This window comes from Petromyzon marinus, chromosome 82 (genome assembly GCF_048934315.1).
Source record: "Petromyzon marinus isolate PM22_M1 ecotype Great Lakes invasive population chromosome 82, UKy_Petmar_22M1.pri1.0, whole genome shotgun sequence".
Classification (NCBI taxonomy): domain Eukaryota; kingdom Metazoa; phylum Chordata; class Hyperoartia; order Petromyzontiformes; family Petromyzontidae; genus Petromyzon; species Petromyzon marinus.
Window position 1 is genome coordinate 7,292,710 of NC_133747.1, and position 17,274 is coordinate 7,309,983.

General features: G+C 51.2%; 1 long non-coding RNA gene across 1 annotated transcript; it reads left to right on the forward strand.

The window, feature by feature from the left end:
• The first annotated feature begins 8,216 nt into the window (after window positions 1–8,216).
• On the forward strand, window positions 8,217–16,356 carry LOC142907757 (uncharacterized). Its single transcript, XR_012931255.1, has 3 exons — window positions 8,217–8,370; window positions 11,667–11,766; window positions 16,159–16,356. It is a non-coding gene; the product is annotated as an uncharacterized LOC142907757 (long non-coding RNA).
• The last annotated feature ends 918 nt before the right edge of the window (window positions 16,357–17,274 follow it).

Sequence of the window (17,274 nt, forward strand, 5' to 3'; positions counted from 1 at the left end):
TCATAGAGACCCATAGAGACTCATAGAGACCTGCAGAGACCCACAGAGACTCATAGAGACCCACAGAGACCCAAAGAGACTCATAGAGACACACAGAGACTCATAGAGACTCATAGAGACCCACAGAGACCCAAAGAGACTCATAGAGACACACAGAGACCCATAGAGACCCACAGAGACCCAAAGAGACTCATAGAGACCCACAGAGACCCACAGAGACCCATAGAGACCCAAAGAGACCCACAGAGACCCACAGAGACCCACATAGACTCACAGAGACTCATAGAGACCCACAGAGACTCATAGAGACTCATAGAGACACACAGAGACTCATAGAGACTCATAGAGACACACAGAGACTCATAGAGACACACAGAGACTCATAGAGACTCATAGAGACCCACAGAGACCCATAGAGACTCAAAGAGACCCACAGAGACACAGAGACCCACAGAGACCCAAAGAGACACACAGACACCACCTACCCACAACTTTTTAACAAATCAAAATCCACTTCCCATCGCCCCCTCCGCGCTCACAGATGGCCCGGATGAGCCCCACGTCTGGCTGGAAAGAGGGGAGGGGCAGGAGGGGTGGGAGGAGGGGTGGGAGGAGGGGGAGGGGTGGGAGGAGGGGGAGGGGTGGGAGGGGCGTGAGGGGTGGGAGGGGCTGGAGGAGGGGCGTGAGGGGTGGGAGGGGCTGGAGGAAGGGGAGGGGCGTGAGGGGCGTGAGGGGTGGGAGGGGCTAAAGGAGGGGGAGGGGCGGGAGGAGCGGGAGCGGCTAAAGAAGGGGGAGGGGCGTGAGGGGTGGGAGGGGCCAGAGGAGGGGGAGGGGCTGGAGGAGGGGGAGGGGCTAAACGAGGGGGAGGAGCGGGAGGAGGGGGAGGGGCTAAACGAGGAGGAGGGGGAGGGGCGTGAGGGTGGGGAGGGGCTAAAGCAGGGGGAGGGGCTAAACGAGGGGGAGGAGCTGGAGGGTCGGGAGGAGGCAGAGGAGCAGCAGAGGGCAAGGGGCGACCCCCGGCACGTTGGAGGATCGTCAGGTGTACGTCGTTTCTGGGCCAACGAGCGAAGCAGCGTGGTCCTCGCCTGCTCCAGCGACTCGAACCCCCCGGCCAGACTCGCCTGGCTACCCGCAGGGAGACGCGGGGTGGGTGGGTGGGGGTGGTAGTGTACAGTGTAGGAGTGTACAGTGTAGGAGTGTACAGTGTAGGAGTGTACAGTGTAGTAGTGTATAGTGTAGTAGTGTATAGTGTAGTAGTGTATAGTGTAGCAGTGTATAGTGTAGTAGTGTATAGTGTAGTGCACAGTGTAGGAGTGTATAGTGTAGTAGTGTATAGTGTAGTGGTGTATAGTGTAGTAGTGTATAGTGTAGTAGTGTATAGTGTAGTAGTGTATAGTGTAGTGTAGTAGTGTATAGTGTAGTAGTGTATAGTGTAGTGGTGTATAGTGTAGTAGTGTATAGTGTAGTGGTGTATAGTGTAGTGTATAGTGTAGTAGTGTATAGTGTAGTGTAGTAGTGTATAGTGTAGTGTATAGTGTAGTGTATAGTGTAGTAGTGTATAGTGTAGTAGTGTATAGTGTAGTAGTGTATAGTGTAGTGCACAGTGTAGGAGTGTATAGTGTAGTAGTGTATAGTGTAGTAGTGTACAGTGTAGTAGTGTATAGTGTAGTAGTGTATAGTGTAGTAGTGTATAGTGTAGTAGTGTATAGTGTAGTAGTGTATAGTGTAGGAGTGTATAGTGTAGTAGTGTATAGTGTAGTGTAGTAGTGTATAGTGTAGTGTATAGTGTAGTGTATAGTGTAGTAGTGTATAGTGTAGTAGTGTATAGTGTAGTAGTGTATAGTGTAGTAGTGTATAGTGTAGTGTAGTAGTGTATAGTGTAGTAGTGTGTAGTGTAGTGGTGTATAGTGTAGTAGTGTATAGTGTAGTAGTGTGTAGTGTAGTGGTGTATAGTGTAGTAGTGTGTAGTGTAGTAGTGTATAGTGTAGTAGTGTATAGTGTAGTAGTGTATAGTGTATAGTGTAGTAGTGTATAGTGTAGTAGTGTATAGTGTAGTGTATAGTGTAGTAGTGTATAGTGTAGTGTAGTAGTGTATAGTGTAGTAGTGTATGGTGTAGTGGTGTATAGTGTAGTAGTGTATAGTGTAGTAGTGTATAGTGTAGTAGTGTATAGTGTAGTGTAGTAGTGTATAGTGTAGTGTATAGTGTAGTGTATAGTGTAGTAGTGTATAGTGTAGTAGTGTATAGTGTAGTAGTGTATAGTGTAGTAGTGTATAGTGTAGTGTAGTAGTGTATAGTGTAGTAGTGTGTAGTGTAGTGGTGTATAGTGTAGTAGTGTATAGTGTAGTAGTGTGTAGTGTAGTGGTGTATAGTGTAGTAGTGTGTAGTGTAGTAGTGTATAGTGTAGTAGTGTATAGTGTAGTAGTGTATAGTGTATAGTGTAGTAGTGTATAGTGTAGTAGTGTATAGTGTAGTGTATAGTGTAGTAGTGTATAGTGTAGTGTAGTAGTGTATAGTGTAGTAGTGTATGGTGTAGTGGTGTATAGTGTAGTAGTGTATAGTGTAGTAGTGTATAGTGTAGTAGTGTATAGTGTAGTGTAAAGTGTAGTAGTGTATAGTGTAGTGTAAAGTGTAGTAGTGTATAGTGTAGTGTATAGTGTAGGAGTGTATAGTGTAGTGTATAGTGTAGTAGTGTATAGTGTAGTAGTGTATAGTGTAGTGTATAGTGTAGTAGTGTACAGTGTAGTGTATAGTGTAGTAGTGTATAGTGTAGTAGTGTATAGTGTAGTAGTGTATAGTGTAGTAGTGTATAGTGTAGTGTATAGTGTAGTGGTGTATAGTGTAGTGTATAGTGTAGTAGTGTATAGTGTAGTGTAGTGTATAGTGTAGTAGTGTATAGTGTAGTGTATAGTGTAGGAGTGTATAGTGTAGTGTATAGTGTAGTAGTGTATAGTGTAGTGTATAGTGTAGTAGTGTATAGTGTAGTGTATAGTGTAGTAGTGTATAGTGTAGTAGTGTATAGTGTAGTAGTGTATAGTGTAGTAGTGTAGTGTATAGTGTAGTGTATAGTGTAGTAGTGTATAGTGTAGTGTATAGTGTAGTAGTGTATAGTGTAGTAATGTATAGTGTGGTAGTGTGTAGTGTAGTAGTGTATAGTGTAGTAGTGTATAGTGTAGTAGTGTATAGTGTAGTGTATAGTATAGTAGTGTATAGTGTAGTAGTGTATAGTGTAGTAGTGTATAGTGTAGTAGTGTATAGTGTAGTAGTGTATAGTGTAGTAGTGTATAGTGTAGTAGTGTAGTGTATAGTGTAGTGTATAGTGTAGTAATGTATAGTGTAGTGTATAGTGTAGTAGTGTATAGTGTAGTGTATAGTGTAGTAGTGTATAGTGTAGTAGTGTATAGTGTAGTAATGTATAGTGTGGTAGTGTAGTGTATAGTGTAGTAGTGTATAGTGTAGTGTATAGTGTAGTAGTGTATAGTGTAGTGTATAGTGTAGTGGTGTATAGTGTAGTAGTGTATAGTGTAGTAGTGTATAGTGTAGTAGTGTATAGTGTAGTAGTGTATAGTGTAGTGCAGTAGTGTATAGTGTAGTAGTGTGTAGTGTATAGTGTAGTGTAGTTTATAGTGTATAGTGTAGTGTATAGTGTAGTATAGTAGTGTATAGTGTAGTAGTGTATAGTGTAGTGTATAGTGTAGTAGTGTATAGTGTAGTGTATAGTGTAGTAGTGAATAGTGTAGTGTAATAGTGTATAGTGGAGTAGTGTAGTGTATAGTGTAGTGTATAGTGTAGTGGTGTATAGTGTACAGTGTAGTAGTGTAGTGTGTAGTGTATAGTGTAGTGTATAGTGTAGTGTATAGTGTATAGTGTAGTGTATAGTGTAGTGTATAGTGTAGTGTATAGTGTAGTGTAGTAGTGTATAGTGTAGTGTATAGTGTAGTAGTGTATAGTGTAGTAGTGTAGTGTATAGTGTATAGTGTAGTAGTGTATAGTGTAGTGTATAGTGTAGTAGTGTATAGTGTAGTAATGTATAGTGTGGTAGTGTGTAGTGTAGTAGTGTATAGTGTAGTAGTGTATAGTGTAGTAGTGTATAGTGTAGTGTATAGTATAGTAGTGTATAGTGTAGTAGTGTATAGTGTAGTAGTGTATAGTGTAGTAGTGTATAGTGTAGTAGTGTATAGTGTAGTAGTGTATAGTGTAGTAGTGTATAGTGTAGTAGTGTATAGTGTAGTAGTGTAGTGTATAGTGTAGTGTAGTAGTGTATAGTGTAGTGTATAGTGTAGTAATGTATAGTGTAGTGTATAGTGTAGTAGTGTATAGTGTAGTGTATAGTGTAGTAGTGTATAGTGTAGTAGTGTATAGTGTAGTAATGTATAGTGTGGTAGTGTAGTGTATAGTGTAGTAGTGTATAGTGTAGTGTATAGTGTAGTAGTGTATAGTGTAGTGTATAGTGTAGTGGTGTATAGTGTAGTAGTGTATAGTGTAGTAGTGTATAGTGTAGTAGTGTATAGTGTAGTAGTGTATAGTGTAGTGTATAGTGTAGTGCAGTAGTGTATAGTGTAGTAGTGTGTAGTGTATAGTGTAGTGTAGTTTATAGTGTATAGTGTAGTGTATAGTGTAGTATAGTAGTGTATAGTGTAGTAGTGTATAGTGTAGTGTATAGTGTAGTAGTGTATAGTGTAGTGTATAGTGTAGTAGTGAATAGTGTAGTGTAATAGTGTATAGTGGAGTAGTGTAGTGTATAGTGTAGTGTATAGTGTAGTGGTGTATAGTGTACAGTGTAGTAGTGTAGTGTGTAGTGTATAGTGTAGTGTATAGTGTATAGTGTAGTGTATAGTGTAGTGTATAGTGTAGTGTATAGTGTAGTGTATAGTGTAGTGTAGTAGTGTATAGTGTAGTGTATAGTGTAGTAGTGTATAGTGTAGTAGTGTATAGTGTAGTAGTGTATAGTGTAGTAGTGCATAGTGTAGTGTATTAGTGTATAGTGTAGTAGTGTATAGTGTAGTAGTGTATAGTGTAGTAGTGTATAGTGTAGTAGTGTATAGTGTAGTAGTGTATAGTGTAGTAGTGTATAGTGTAGTAGTGTATAGTGTAGTGTCTAGTATAGTAGTGTATAGTGTAGTAGTGTATAGTGTAGTAGTGTATAGTGTAGTAGTGTATAGTGTAGTGTATAGTGTAGTAGTGTATAGTGTAGTAGTGTATAGTGTAGTAGTGTATAGTGTAGTAGTGTATAGTGTAGTGTATAGTATAGTAGTGTATAGTGTAGTAGTGTATAGTGTAGTAGTGTATAGTGTAATAGTGTATAGTGTAGTGTATAGTGTAGTAGTGTATAGTGTAGTAGTGTATAGTGTAGTAGTGTATAGTGTAGTGTATAGTGTAGTAGTGTACAGTGTAGTAGTGTATAGTGTAGTAGTGTATAGTGTAGTGGTGTATAGTGTAGTAGTGTATAGTGTAGTAGTTTATAGTGTAGTAGTGTATAGTGTAGTGTAGTAGTGTATAGTGTAGTAGTGTATAGTGTAGTGTATAGTGTAGTAGTGTATAGTGTAGTAGTGTATAGTGTAGTAGTGTATAGTGTAGTAGTGTATAGTGTAGTGTAGTAGTGTATAGTGTAGTAGTGTATAGTGTAGTGTATAGTGTAGTGTAGTAGTGTATAGTGTAGTAGTGTATAGTGTAGTGTATAGTGTAGTAGTGTATAGTGTAGTGTATAGTCTAGTGCAGTAGTGTATAGTGTAGTAGTGTGTAGTGTATAGTGTAGTGTATAGTGTAGTATAGTTGTGTATAGTATAGTAGTGTATAGTGTAATAGTGTATAGTGGAGTAGTGTATAGTGTAGTAGTGTATAGTGTACAGTGTAGTAGTGTAGTGTATAGTGTAATGTAGTGTACAGTATAACGTAAAGTGTAGTGTACAGTATAGTGTACAGTGTAGTGTACAGTGTAGTAGTGTATAGTGTAGTGTAGTGTAGTAGTGTATAGTGTAGTGTAGTAGTGTATAGTGTAGTAGTATATAGTGTAGTAGTGTATAGTGTAGTAGTGTATAGTGTAGTAGTGTATAGTGTAGTAGTGTATAGTGTAGTAGTGTATAGTGTAGTGTAGTAGTGTATAGTGTAGTAGTGTATAGTGTAGTAGTGTATAGTGTAGTGTATAGTGTAGTAGTGTATAGTGTAGTGTATAGTGTAGTAATGTATAGTGTAGTAGTGTATAGTGTAGTAGTGTATAGTGTAGTGTAGTAGTGTATAGTGTAGTAGTGTATAGTGTAGTAGTGTATAGTGTAGTAGTGTATAGTGTAGTAGTGTATAGTGTAGTAGTGTATAGTGTAGTAGTGTATAGTGTAGTAGTGTATAGTGTAGTGTAGTAGTGTATAGTGTAGTGTATAGTGTAGTAGTGTATAGTGTAGTGTAGTTTATAGTGTAGTAGTGTATAGTGTATAGTGTAGTAGTGTATAGTGTAGTAGTGTATAGTGTATAGTGTAGTAGTGTATAGTGTAGTAGTGTATAGTGTAGTGTAGTATTGTATAGTGTAGTAGTGTATAGTGCAGTGTAGTGTACAGTGTGGTGTACAGTGTAGTGTACAGTGTAGTGTACCACGATGATCCTCCTCCCTTCTTCCTCACTCCCCCCACCTCAGATGGAAGCAGCAGCAGGTGGAGGTGAGCCTCACGGTGGAGGTCACGCCGGAGGTCACGCTGGAGGTCACGCTGGAGGTCACGCCGGAGGTCACGCCAGAGGTCACGCCAGAGGTCACGCCAGAGGTCACGGTGTCTCCGCCCCTTCGGCACGGCTGAGCTTTGTTCGCGTGTCCCGCTCTCAGAGTGGAGACTTTGACTGCCATGCTCACAACGTGGCGCTGGGCACCTCACGGAGCTCCACCGTCAGCCTCACCGTGCTCTGTGAGGGGGGGGTGGGGGTGGTGGTGGTGGTGGTGAGGGTGGTGGTGGTGGTGGTGATGGTGGTGGTGGTGGTGAGGGTGGTAGTGGTGGTGTAGTGGTGGTGGTGGTGGTAGTGGTGGTGTAGTGGTGGTGGTGGTGGGGGTGGTGGTGGTGGTGAGGGTGGTGGTGGTGGTGGTGGTGGTAGTGTTGGTGGTGGTGGTGGTGATGGTGGTGGTGGTGGTGATGGTGGTGGTGGTGGTGGTGGTGGTGGTGATGGTGGTGGTGGTGGTGGTGGGGGTGGTGGTGGTGGTGGGGGTGGTAGTGGTGGTGGGGGTGGTGGTGGTGGTGGTTCTGGTGGTGGTGGTGGTGGCGGTGGTGGTGGGGGTGGTGGTGGTGGTGGTGATGGTGGTGGTGGTGGTTCTGGTGGTGGTGGTGGTGGCGGTGGTGGTGGGGGTGGTGGTGGTGGTGGTGATGGTAGTAGTAGTGGTAATGGTGGTAGTGGTGGTAGTGGTAGTAGTGGTAGTTGTTGTAGTAGTGGTTGTGGTGGTAGTGGTGGTAATGGTGGTAGTGGTAGTAATAGTGGTGTTTGTTGTGGTGGTAGTAGTGTAGTAGTAGTAGTGGTGGTAGTGGTGGTAGTGGTGGTAGTTGCAGTAGTGGTGGTAGTGGTGGTAGTTGTAGTAGTGGTGGTTGTGGTGGTAGTGGTGGTAGTTGCAGTAGTGGTGGTAGTGGTGGTAGTGGTGGTGGTGGTAGTGGTGGTAGTGGTGGTAGTTGTAGTAGTGGTGGTTGTGGTGGTAGTGGTGGTAGTTGCAGTAGTGGTGGTAGTGGTGGTGGTGGTAGTGGTGGTAGTGGTGGTGGTGGTAGTGGTGGTAGTGGTGGTAGTTGTAGTAGTGTTGGTAGTGGTAGTTGTAGTAGTTGTGGTGGTTGTAGTGGTAGTAGTGGTAGTGGTGGTAGTGGTAGTAGTGGTAGTGGTGGTAGTTGTAGTGGTAGTGGTGGTAGTGGTGGTAGTGTTGTAGTGGTAGTAGTGGTAGTGGTGGTAGTGGTAGTAGTTGTGGTGGTAGTGTTGTAGTAGTTGTGGTGGTTGTTGTAGTGGTAGTTGTAGTGGTGGTCGTGGTGGTGTTAGGGGGCGTGGCACCCACGTAACGTCCCCTCCCACCCCCATTGTGACGTCACAGACGCCCCCGACGCGTCACCGCGTTGCCACGTGGTTGCCTTGGGGGGGGCGGGCTACGCCTCGCTGCTCCTCTCCTGCTATTGGCTGGGGGGGGGGGGGGGGTGGGGCGTGTTAGGGGGCGTGGCTCCCAGGTGACGTCCCCTCCCACCCCCTTTGTGACGTCACAGACGCCCCCGACGCGTCACCGCGTTGCCACGTGGTTGCCGTGGGTGGCTACGCCTCGCTCCTCCTCTCCTGCTATTGGCTGGGAGGCCTCCCAGCTGCGTCGCTGCGCTGGGTCAAGGCCGGGGCCGGCTCCAGCCTCGGAGTTTACAAGCAGGAGGCCAACTTACAGGTGGGTGGGTGTAGGTGTGGGTGTAGTTGTGGAGGTGTGTGTGTAGGTGTGGGTGTGTAGGTGTAGGTTTAAGTGTGTGTGTGTAGGTGTTGGTGTAGGTGTGTGGGTGTAGGTGTGTGTAGGTGTGTAGTGTGTGTGTAGGTGTGTGTAGGTGTGTGTGGGTGGGTGTGGGTGTAGAGGTGTAGGTGTAGGTGTGTGTGTAGGCGTGTGTGTAGTGTGTGTGTGTGTGTAGGTGTGTGTGTGTTTGGAGGTGTGTGTGTAGGTGTGTGTGTATGTGTGTGTGTGTGTGTAGGTGTGTGTGTAGGTGTGTAGTGTGTGTGTAGTTGTGTGTGTGTGGGTGTGTGTGTGTAGTGTGTGTGTAGGTGTGGGTGTGGGTGTAGGTGTGTGTGTGTAGGTGTAGGTGTGTGTGCAGGTGTGTGTAGTGTGTGTAGGTGTGTGTGGGTAGGTGTGTAGGTGTGTGTGTAGGTGTAGGTGTAGGTGTGTGTCTGTGTAGGTGTGTGTGTGTAGGTGTGGGTATGTGTAGGTGTGTAGTGTGTGTGTGTAGGTGTGTGTGTGTGTGTGGGTGTAGTGTGTGGGTGTAGGTGTGTGTGTGTGTAGTGTGTGTGGGTGTAGGTGTGTGTAGGTGTGTGTGTAGGTGTGTGTGTGGGTGTGTGTGTGTGTAGTGTGTGTGTAGGTGTGTGTGTGTGTAGGTGTGTAGGTGTGTGTGTGTAGGTGTAGTGTGTGTGTGTAGGTGTGTGTGTAGGTGTGTGTATGTAGGTGTGTGGGTGTAGGTGTGTGTGTGTAGGTGTGTGTGTGGGTGTGTGTGTGTAGTGTGTGTGTAGGTGTGTGTGTAGGTGTGTGTGTAGGTGTAGGTGTGTAGGTGTGTGTGTGTGTAGGTGTGTGTGTGTAGGTGTGGGTGTAGGTGTGTGTAGGTGTGTGTGTGTAGTTGTGTGTGTGTAGGTGTAGGTGTGTGTGTGTAGGTGTAGGTGTGTGTGTGTAGGTGTGTGTAGGTAGGTGTGTGTGTAGGTGTATGTAGGTGTGTGTGTGTGTAGGTGTGTGTGTGAGTGTGTGTAGGTGTGTGTAGGTGTGTGTAGGTGTGTGTGTGTAGGTGTGTGTGTAGTGTGCGGCAAAACAACCCCCTACCTCCTCGCGGTGCCGGACGGGCAACTCTGTCGTGGACAGTGCTGTGGGGGGAGATCCAATTTTGATTGGCTCCTCCCCTCATGGCGTCTGTGTCCACCACAGGGGCTAAACGGGGGCTCTGGACGGGTGCGAGGGGCTGGTAACCCCTCCACCTTCAATTAATTACCACGAAACCACGAATTAAACTGAAATATCTAACTAATAAGCTTGTGACGGAGGCCCCGGGGGGCCAGGCGTCTATGACGTCTCCTGGCCAAACCCCAATTGGCGGAGCCAGGAGATTGAATATCTACCCTCGGGGCTACTCCAGAAACAACGAAAAGCCACTTCGTGTGGCCACGTGGAATGTTCGAACGCTCACTGCGGAGGAGAGGCTGCCACTCCTCTGTCGGGAGCTGGACCGGTACCGTCTGGATCTATGCGGTATTCAGGAGGTCCGGTGGACCGGCTCTGGCTCCTGCCACCATGAGGGGTGGACAGTCCTCTACTCAGGGCAGCAGACTGCCAAACAACAGGGTGTGGCTCTTCTTTTGAACAAAAGAATGAAGGGGGCGTGGGAGCTTGGCGGTGAGGTGTGGGTAGCTGTAAGCACCAGGCTACTTTGGGCTCGCCTTCCCATCAACCGGAGGCGAGGAATGGTGGTCGTGGTTACTTATGCCCCCACCAAAGATGAACATCCGTGGAGGGATGCAGGCAAAGCCGATGAGTCAGATGCCTTCTATGACCTCCTGTCACAGGTGCTGGCTAAAGTGGCCCCTCGGGATAGAGTCATCATGTTGAGGTGACTTCAATGCCCGAGTTGGTCATGATGCTGGCACCTGGTCTGGAGTGATTGGAGGGCATGGGCCAGATCAGCTCAATAACAACGGTAGGAGGCTGCTAGATTTTTGTGCAGCCCATGGGCTTGTAATTACCAACACGCTGTTCCGGCATCGGCGCATCCACACAACATCATGGATGCATGTCGGGTCCAAGCAAGAACATCTGCTGGACTACGCAGTGACGGACCAGCGGATGCGAGCCCATGTCCTTGACACCAGGACCTACCGTGGAGCTGATCTACCCTCTGACCATCGACTAGTCATCTGTAAGATGCGCCTGCCATTCTTCCACTCCAGTGGTGGGTGTACACCCAGGACCCCATTCCAACCAAAAATGGCCTGGTCTCAGTTATCTGATGAAAGTTGCAAGCGAGAATTTCATCATCGCTTGCGGCTGGGATTGGCATCTGTGAGTGGCTGGCTGAGGTGCCATCTGCTGAGGAAGTACTGAAGGCGATCCGGAGTCTGAGACCAGGAAAGGCAGCGGGCAGAGATGATCTCCCAAGCGAAATGCTGAGGGAGGGTGGCGTTTGTGCACAGACTGCCCTATATGACATCATAACAACAGTCTGGACCACTGGACGGGTTCCGCAGGATTGGAAGGATGCCCTTGTGGTCCCACTCTTTAAGAAGGGGGACCGCACAGACTGTAACAACTACAGGGGCATCTCACTCCTCAGTGTGCCGGGAAAGGTCCTGGCAAGGATTATTCAGCATCGCCTTGCCAGGCACGCTGAGGAGAGGCTTGCGGAGCCCCAATGCGGTTTCAGGAAAGGGCGGTCCTGCACAGATGCCATATTTTTTGTCCATCTGCTACAGCAGAGGTGTAGGGAATTCCAACAAGACCTACATCTCTGCTGTATTGACCTGGTCAAGGCCTATGATACCATCAGTAGGCCTGGGCTCTGGGTTGTTCTTCGTGCTTTTGGAGTCCCTGACCCTCTGCTCACGATCATTAAGGACCTTCATGATGGTGAGTGGGCCCGGGTAAAACTACGTGGTCGGGAGTCGGAGCCATTCCCTGTACACCTTGGGGTGCCGCAGGGATGACCTCTGGCTCCCACATTATTTAACATCTATTTTTGACCACGTAGTTCGTGAAGCCTTCAATAGCTGTACCGGGGGGGAATCTCCATCTGGTACAGATACAATGGGAGGCTGATCGATGACCCCCGGATGTCCGGTCAAGGGATGGCTCCCTATTGCTCAACCACTTTATTATGAATGCCGATGATTTGGTAACAGCCGCTCAGTCAGAGGAGGAGTTGTAGACGCTGCTGCTGAGACTGGCAACTGGCCCCTCCCACTCCTCCCTCCCTCCGCCCCTCCCCCTCCCCCTCCCCCTCCCCCCAGGTGCTTCAGGGAGTGGAGGTGACCAACAGCACCACCTTCAACTGCGAATGTCGGCACCCATCCATGCGAGAAGCCAGCAAGGCCTGCTCAGCCACCGTCTGTGAGAGGGGGTCACGTGGGTCAGCTGGTTGAAGGGAGGCGTGGTCTGTGGTGGTCACGTGGTGACACACACGGTGGGGGGGAGGAGTCAGCGGGTCAGCTGGTCAAGGGAGGCGTGGTCTGTAGTGACCACGTGGGTCAGCTGCTGAAGGGAGGCGTGGTCTGTGGTGGTCACGTGGTGACACTCGGGGGAGGAGTCAGAGGGCGCAGTTGGTGAAGGGAGGCGTGGTCTGTGGTGGTCACGTGGGTCAGCTGGTGAAGGGAGGCGTGGTCTGTGGTGGTCACGTGGGTCAGCTGGTGAAGGGAGGCGTGGTCTGTGGTGGTCACGTGGTGACACTCGGGGGAGGAGTCAGAGGGCGCAGTTGGTTGAAGGGAGGCGTGGTCTGTGGTGGTCACGTGGGTCAGCTGGTGAAGGGAGGCGTGGTCTGTGGTGGTCACGTGGTGACACTCGGGGGGGAGGAGTCAGAGGGGCAGTTGGTTGAAGGGAGGCGTGGTCTGTGGTGGTCACGTGGGTCAGCTGGTGAAGGGAGGCGTGGTCTGTGGTGGTCACGGGGTGACACACGCGGTGGGGGGGGAGGAGTCAGAGGGGCAGTTGGTAAAGGGAGGCGTGGTCTGTGGTGGTCACGTGGTGACACACGCGGTGGGGGGGAGGAGTCAGAGGGGCAGTTGGTGAAGGGAGGCGTGGTCTGTGGTGGTCACGTGGTGACACTCGGGGGAGGAGTCAGAGGGCGCAGCTGGTCAAGGGAGGCGTGGTCTGTAGTGACCACGTGGGTCAGCTGCTGAAGGGAGGCATGGTCTGGGGTGGTCACGTTGGTCAGCTGGTGAAGGGAGGCGTGGTCTGTGGTGGTCACGTGGTGACACACACGGTGGGGGGGAGGAGTCAGAGGGCGCAGTTGGTTGAAGGGAGGCGTGGTCTGTGGTGGTCACGTGGTGACACACGCAGGGGGGAGGAGTCAGAGGGGCAGTTGGTGAAGGGAGGCGTGGTCTGTGGTGGTCACGTGGTGACACACGCAGGGGGGAGGAGTCAGAGGGGCAGTTGGTGAAGGGAGGCGTGGTCTGTGGTGGTCACGTGGTGACACTCGGGGGAGGAGTCAGAGGGGCAGTTGGTTGAAGGGAGGCGTGGTCTGTGGTGGTCACGTGGTGACACACGCGATGGGGGGGAGGAGTCAGAGGGGCAGTTGGTTGAAGGGAGGCGTGGTCTGTGGTGGTCACGTGGGTCAGCTGGTGAAGGGAGGCGTGGTCTGTGGTGGTCACGGGGTGACACACGCGGTGGGGGGGGAGGAGTCAGAGGGGCAGTTGGTGAAGGGAGGCGTGGTCTGTGGTGGTCACGGGGTGACACTCGGGGGAGGAGTCAGAGGGCGCAGTTGGTTGAAGGGAGGCGTGGTCTGTGGTGGTCACGTGGTGACACTCGGGGGGGAGGAGTCAGAGGGGCAGTTGGTTGAAGGGAGGCGTGGTCTGTGGTGGTCACGTGGTGATACTCGGGGGAGGAGTCAGAGGGCGCAGTTGGTTGAAGGAGGCGTGGTCTGTGGTGGTCACGTGGTGACACACGCGGTGGGGGGGGAGGAGTCAGAGGGGCAGTTGGTGAAGGGAGGCGTGGTCTGTGGTGGTCACGTGGTGACACACGCGTGGGGGGGGGAGGAGTCAGCGGGGCAGTTGGTGAAGGGAGGCGTGGTCTGTGGTGGTCACGTGGTGACACTCGGGGGGGAGGAGTCAGAGGGGCAGTTGGTGAAGGGAGGCGTGGTCTGTGGTGGTCACGTGGGTCAGCTGGTGAAGGGAGGCGTGGTCTGTGGTGGTCACGTGGTGACACACACGGTGGGGGGGAGGAGTCAGCGGGGCAGCTGGTGAAGGGAGGCGTGGTCTGTGGTGGTCACGTGGTGACACACGCGGTGGGGGGGGAGGAGTCAGCGGGTCAGCTGGTGATGGGAGGCGTGGTCTGTGGTGGTCACGTGGTGACACTCGGGGGAGGAGTCAGCGGGGCAGCTGGTCAAGGGAGGCGTGGTCTGTGGTGGTCACGTGGTGACACTCGGGGGAGGAGTCAGAGGGGCAGTTGGTTGAAGGGAGGCGTGGTCTGTGGTGGTCACGTGGTGACACACGCGGTGGGGGGGGAGGAGTCAGAGGGGCAGTTGGTGAAGGGAGGCGTGGTCTGTGGTGGTCACGTGGTGACACACGCGGGGGGGGAGGAGTCAGTGGGGCAGCTGGTCAAGGGAGGCGTGGTCTGTAGTGACCACGTGGGTCAGCTGCTGAAGGGAGGCGTGGTCTGTGGTGGTCACGTGGGTCAGCTGGTGAAGGGAGGCGTGGTCTGTGGTGACCACGTGGGTCAGCTGGTCAAGGGAGGCGTGGTCTGTGGTGGTCACGGGGTGACACTCGGGGGAGGAGTCAGCGGGGCAGTTGGTGAAGGGAGGCGTGGTCTGTGGTGGTCACGTGGTGACACACGCTAGGGGGAGGAGTCAGCTGGTCAAGGGAGGCGTGGTCTGTGGTGGTCACGTGGTGACACTCGGGGGAGGAGTCAGCGGGGCAGCTGGTGAAGGGAGGCGTGGTCTGTGGTGGTCACGTGGTGACACTCGGGGGAGGAGTCAGCGGGGCAGCTGGTCAAGGAAGGCATGGTCTGTGGTGGTCACGTGGGTCAGCTGGTGAAGGGAGGCGTGGTCTGTGGTGGTCACGTGGGTCAGCTGGTGAAGGGAGGCGTGGTCTGTGGTGGTCACGTGGGTCAGCTGGTGAAGGGAGGCGTGGTCTGTGGTGGTCACGTGGGTCAGCTGGTGAAGGGAGGCGTGGTCTGTGGTGGTCACGTGGTGACACACGCGGTGGGGGGGAGGAGTCAGCGGGGCAGCTGGTGAAGGGAGGCGTGGTCTGTGGTGGTCACGTGGTGACACACGCGAGGGGGAGGAGTCAGTGGGGCAGCTGGTGAAGGGAGGCGTGGTCTGAGGTGGTCACGTGGCGACACGCACGGTGGGGGGGAGGAGTCAGCGGGGCAGCTGGTGAAGGGAGGCGTGGTCTGTGGTGGTCACGTGGTGACACACGCAAGGGGGAGGAGTCAGCGGGTCAGCTGGTGAAGGGAGGCGTGGTCTGTGGTGGTCACGTGGTGACACACGCAAGGGGGAGGAGTCAGCTGGTCAGTTGAAGGAAGGCGTGGTCGGTGGTGGTCACGTGGGTCACTGGTGAAGGGAGGCGTGGTCTGTGAAGTAGTCAACATCTCACAGGGTCTGGGATCGAACCCACGACCTCCTGTAGACCAGGCGAGGTAGTCAACATCTCACAGGGTCTGTGATCGAACCCAGGACCTCCTGTAGACCAGGCGAGGTAGTCAACATCTGACAGGGTCTGGGATCGAACCCACGACCTCCTGTAGACCAGGCGATGTAGTCAACATCACACAGTGTCTGTGATCTAACCCACGACCTCCTGTAGACCAGGCGAGGTAGTCAACATCTCACAGGGTCTGTGATCTAACCCACGACCTCCTGTGTACTAGGCGAGGTAGTCAACATCTCACAGGGTCAGGGATTGAACCCACGACCTCCTGTGTACCAGGCGAGGTAGTCAACATCTCACAGGGTCTGTGATCCAACCCACGAACTCCTGCACACCAGGCGAGGTAGTCAACATCTCACAGGGTCTGTGATCGAACCCACGACCTCCTGTAGACCAGGCGAGGTAGTCAACATCTCACAGTGTCTGTGATCTAACTCACGACCTCCTGTAGACCAGGCGAGGTAGTCAACATCTCACAGGGTCTGGGATTGAACCCACGACCTCATGTGCACCAGGCGAGGTAGTCAACATCTCACAGGGTCTGTGATCGAACCCACGACCTCATGTGCACCAGGCGAGGTAGTCAACATCTCACAGGGTCTGTGATCGAACCCACGACCTCATGTGCACCAGGCGAGGTAGTCAACATCTCACAGGGTCTGTGATCGAACCCACGACCTCATGTGCACCAGGCGAGGTAGTCAACATCTCACAGGGTCTGTGATCGAACCCACGACCTCATGTGCACCAGGCGAGGTAGTCAACATCTCACAGGGTCTGTGATCGAACCCACGACCTCCTGTGTACCAGGCGAGGTAGTCAACATCTCACAGGGTCTGTGATCGAACCCACGACCTCATGTGCACCAGGCGAGGTAGTCAACATCCACAGGGTCTGTGATCGAACCCACGACCTCATGTGCACCAGGCGAGGTAGTCAACATCTCACAGGGTCTGTGATCGAACCCACGACCTCATGTGCACCAGGCGAGGTAGTCAACATCTCACAGGGTCAGGGATTGAACCCACGACCTCCTGTATACCAGGCGAGGTAGTCAACATCTCACAGGGTCTGTGATCGAACCCACGACCTCCTGTGTACCAGGCGAGGTAGTCAACATCTACCCACCCACGTGGACCCGCAGATCTGCCAGCCGGTGACCTCTCCTGCCGTGTGGAGCTCAGCCGATCCAGCGACCTGCTGATGCTGTCGTGCCGCTGGACGGGGTGGTCAACCGCCAGCCTTGCTTGAGTGGAGGCTGCCGGACGGAGAGGCGATGGGAGTGGCTGCCAACTCCAGCAATGTGCAGGTTGGAGACACAGAGACACAGAGACACAGAGAGAGGCAGAGACACAGAGACACAGAGAGAGAGACACACAGAGAGACACAGAGAGACACAGAGACACACAGAGAGACACACAGAGAGAGGCGATGGGAGTGGCTGCCAACTCCAGCAATGTGCAGGTTGGAGACACAGAGACACAGAGACACAGAGAGAGGCAGAGACACAGAGACACAGAGAGAGAGACACACAGAGAGACACAGAGAGACACAGAGACACACAGAGAGACACACAGAGAGAGGCGATGGGAGTGGCTGCCAACTCCAGCAATGTGCAGGTTGGAGACACAGAGACACAGAGACACAGAGAGAGGCAGAGACACAGAGACACAGAGAGAGAGACACACAGAGAGACACAGAGAGACACAGAGACACACAGAGAGACACACAGAGAGAGGCGATGGGAGTGGCTGCCAACTCCAGCAATGTGCAGGTTGGAGACACAGAGACACTGAGACGGAGAGACAGACACAGAGACACTGAGACAGAGACACAGAGACACTGAGACACTGAGAGAGAGACACAGAGAGAGACAGAGAGAGAGACACTGAGACACAGAGAGAGACACAGAGAGAGAGAGAGACACTGAGACACAGAGACACAGAGAGAGAGACAGAGACACAGAGACACACAGAGAGAGACACAGAGAGAGACACAGAGACACAGAGAGACACAGAGAGAGAGACAGAGACAGAGAGACACTGAGACAGAGACACTGAGACACAGAGAGAGGCGATGGGAGTGCTGCCAACTCCAGCAATGTGCAGGTTGGAGACACAGAGACACAGAGACACTGAGACAGAGAGAGACAGAGAGACACTGAGACAGACACGGAGACACTAAGAGAGACACAGAGAGAGAGACGGAGACACAGAGACACTGAGATACAGAGAGAGACACAGAGAGAGACACAGAGAGA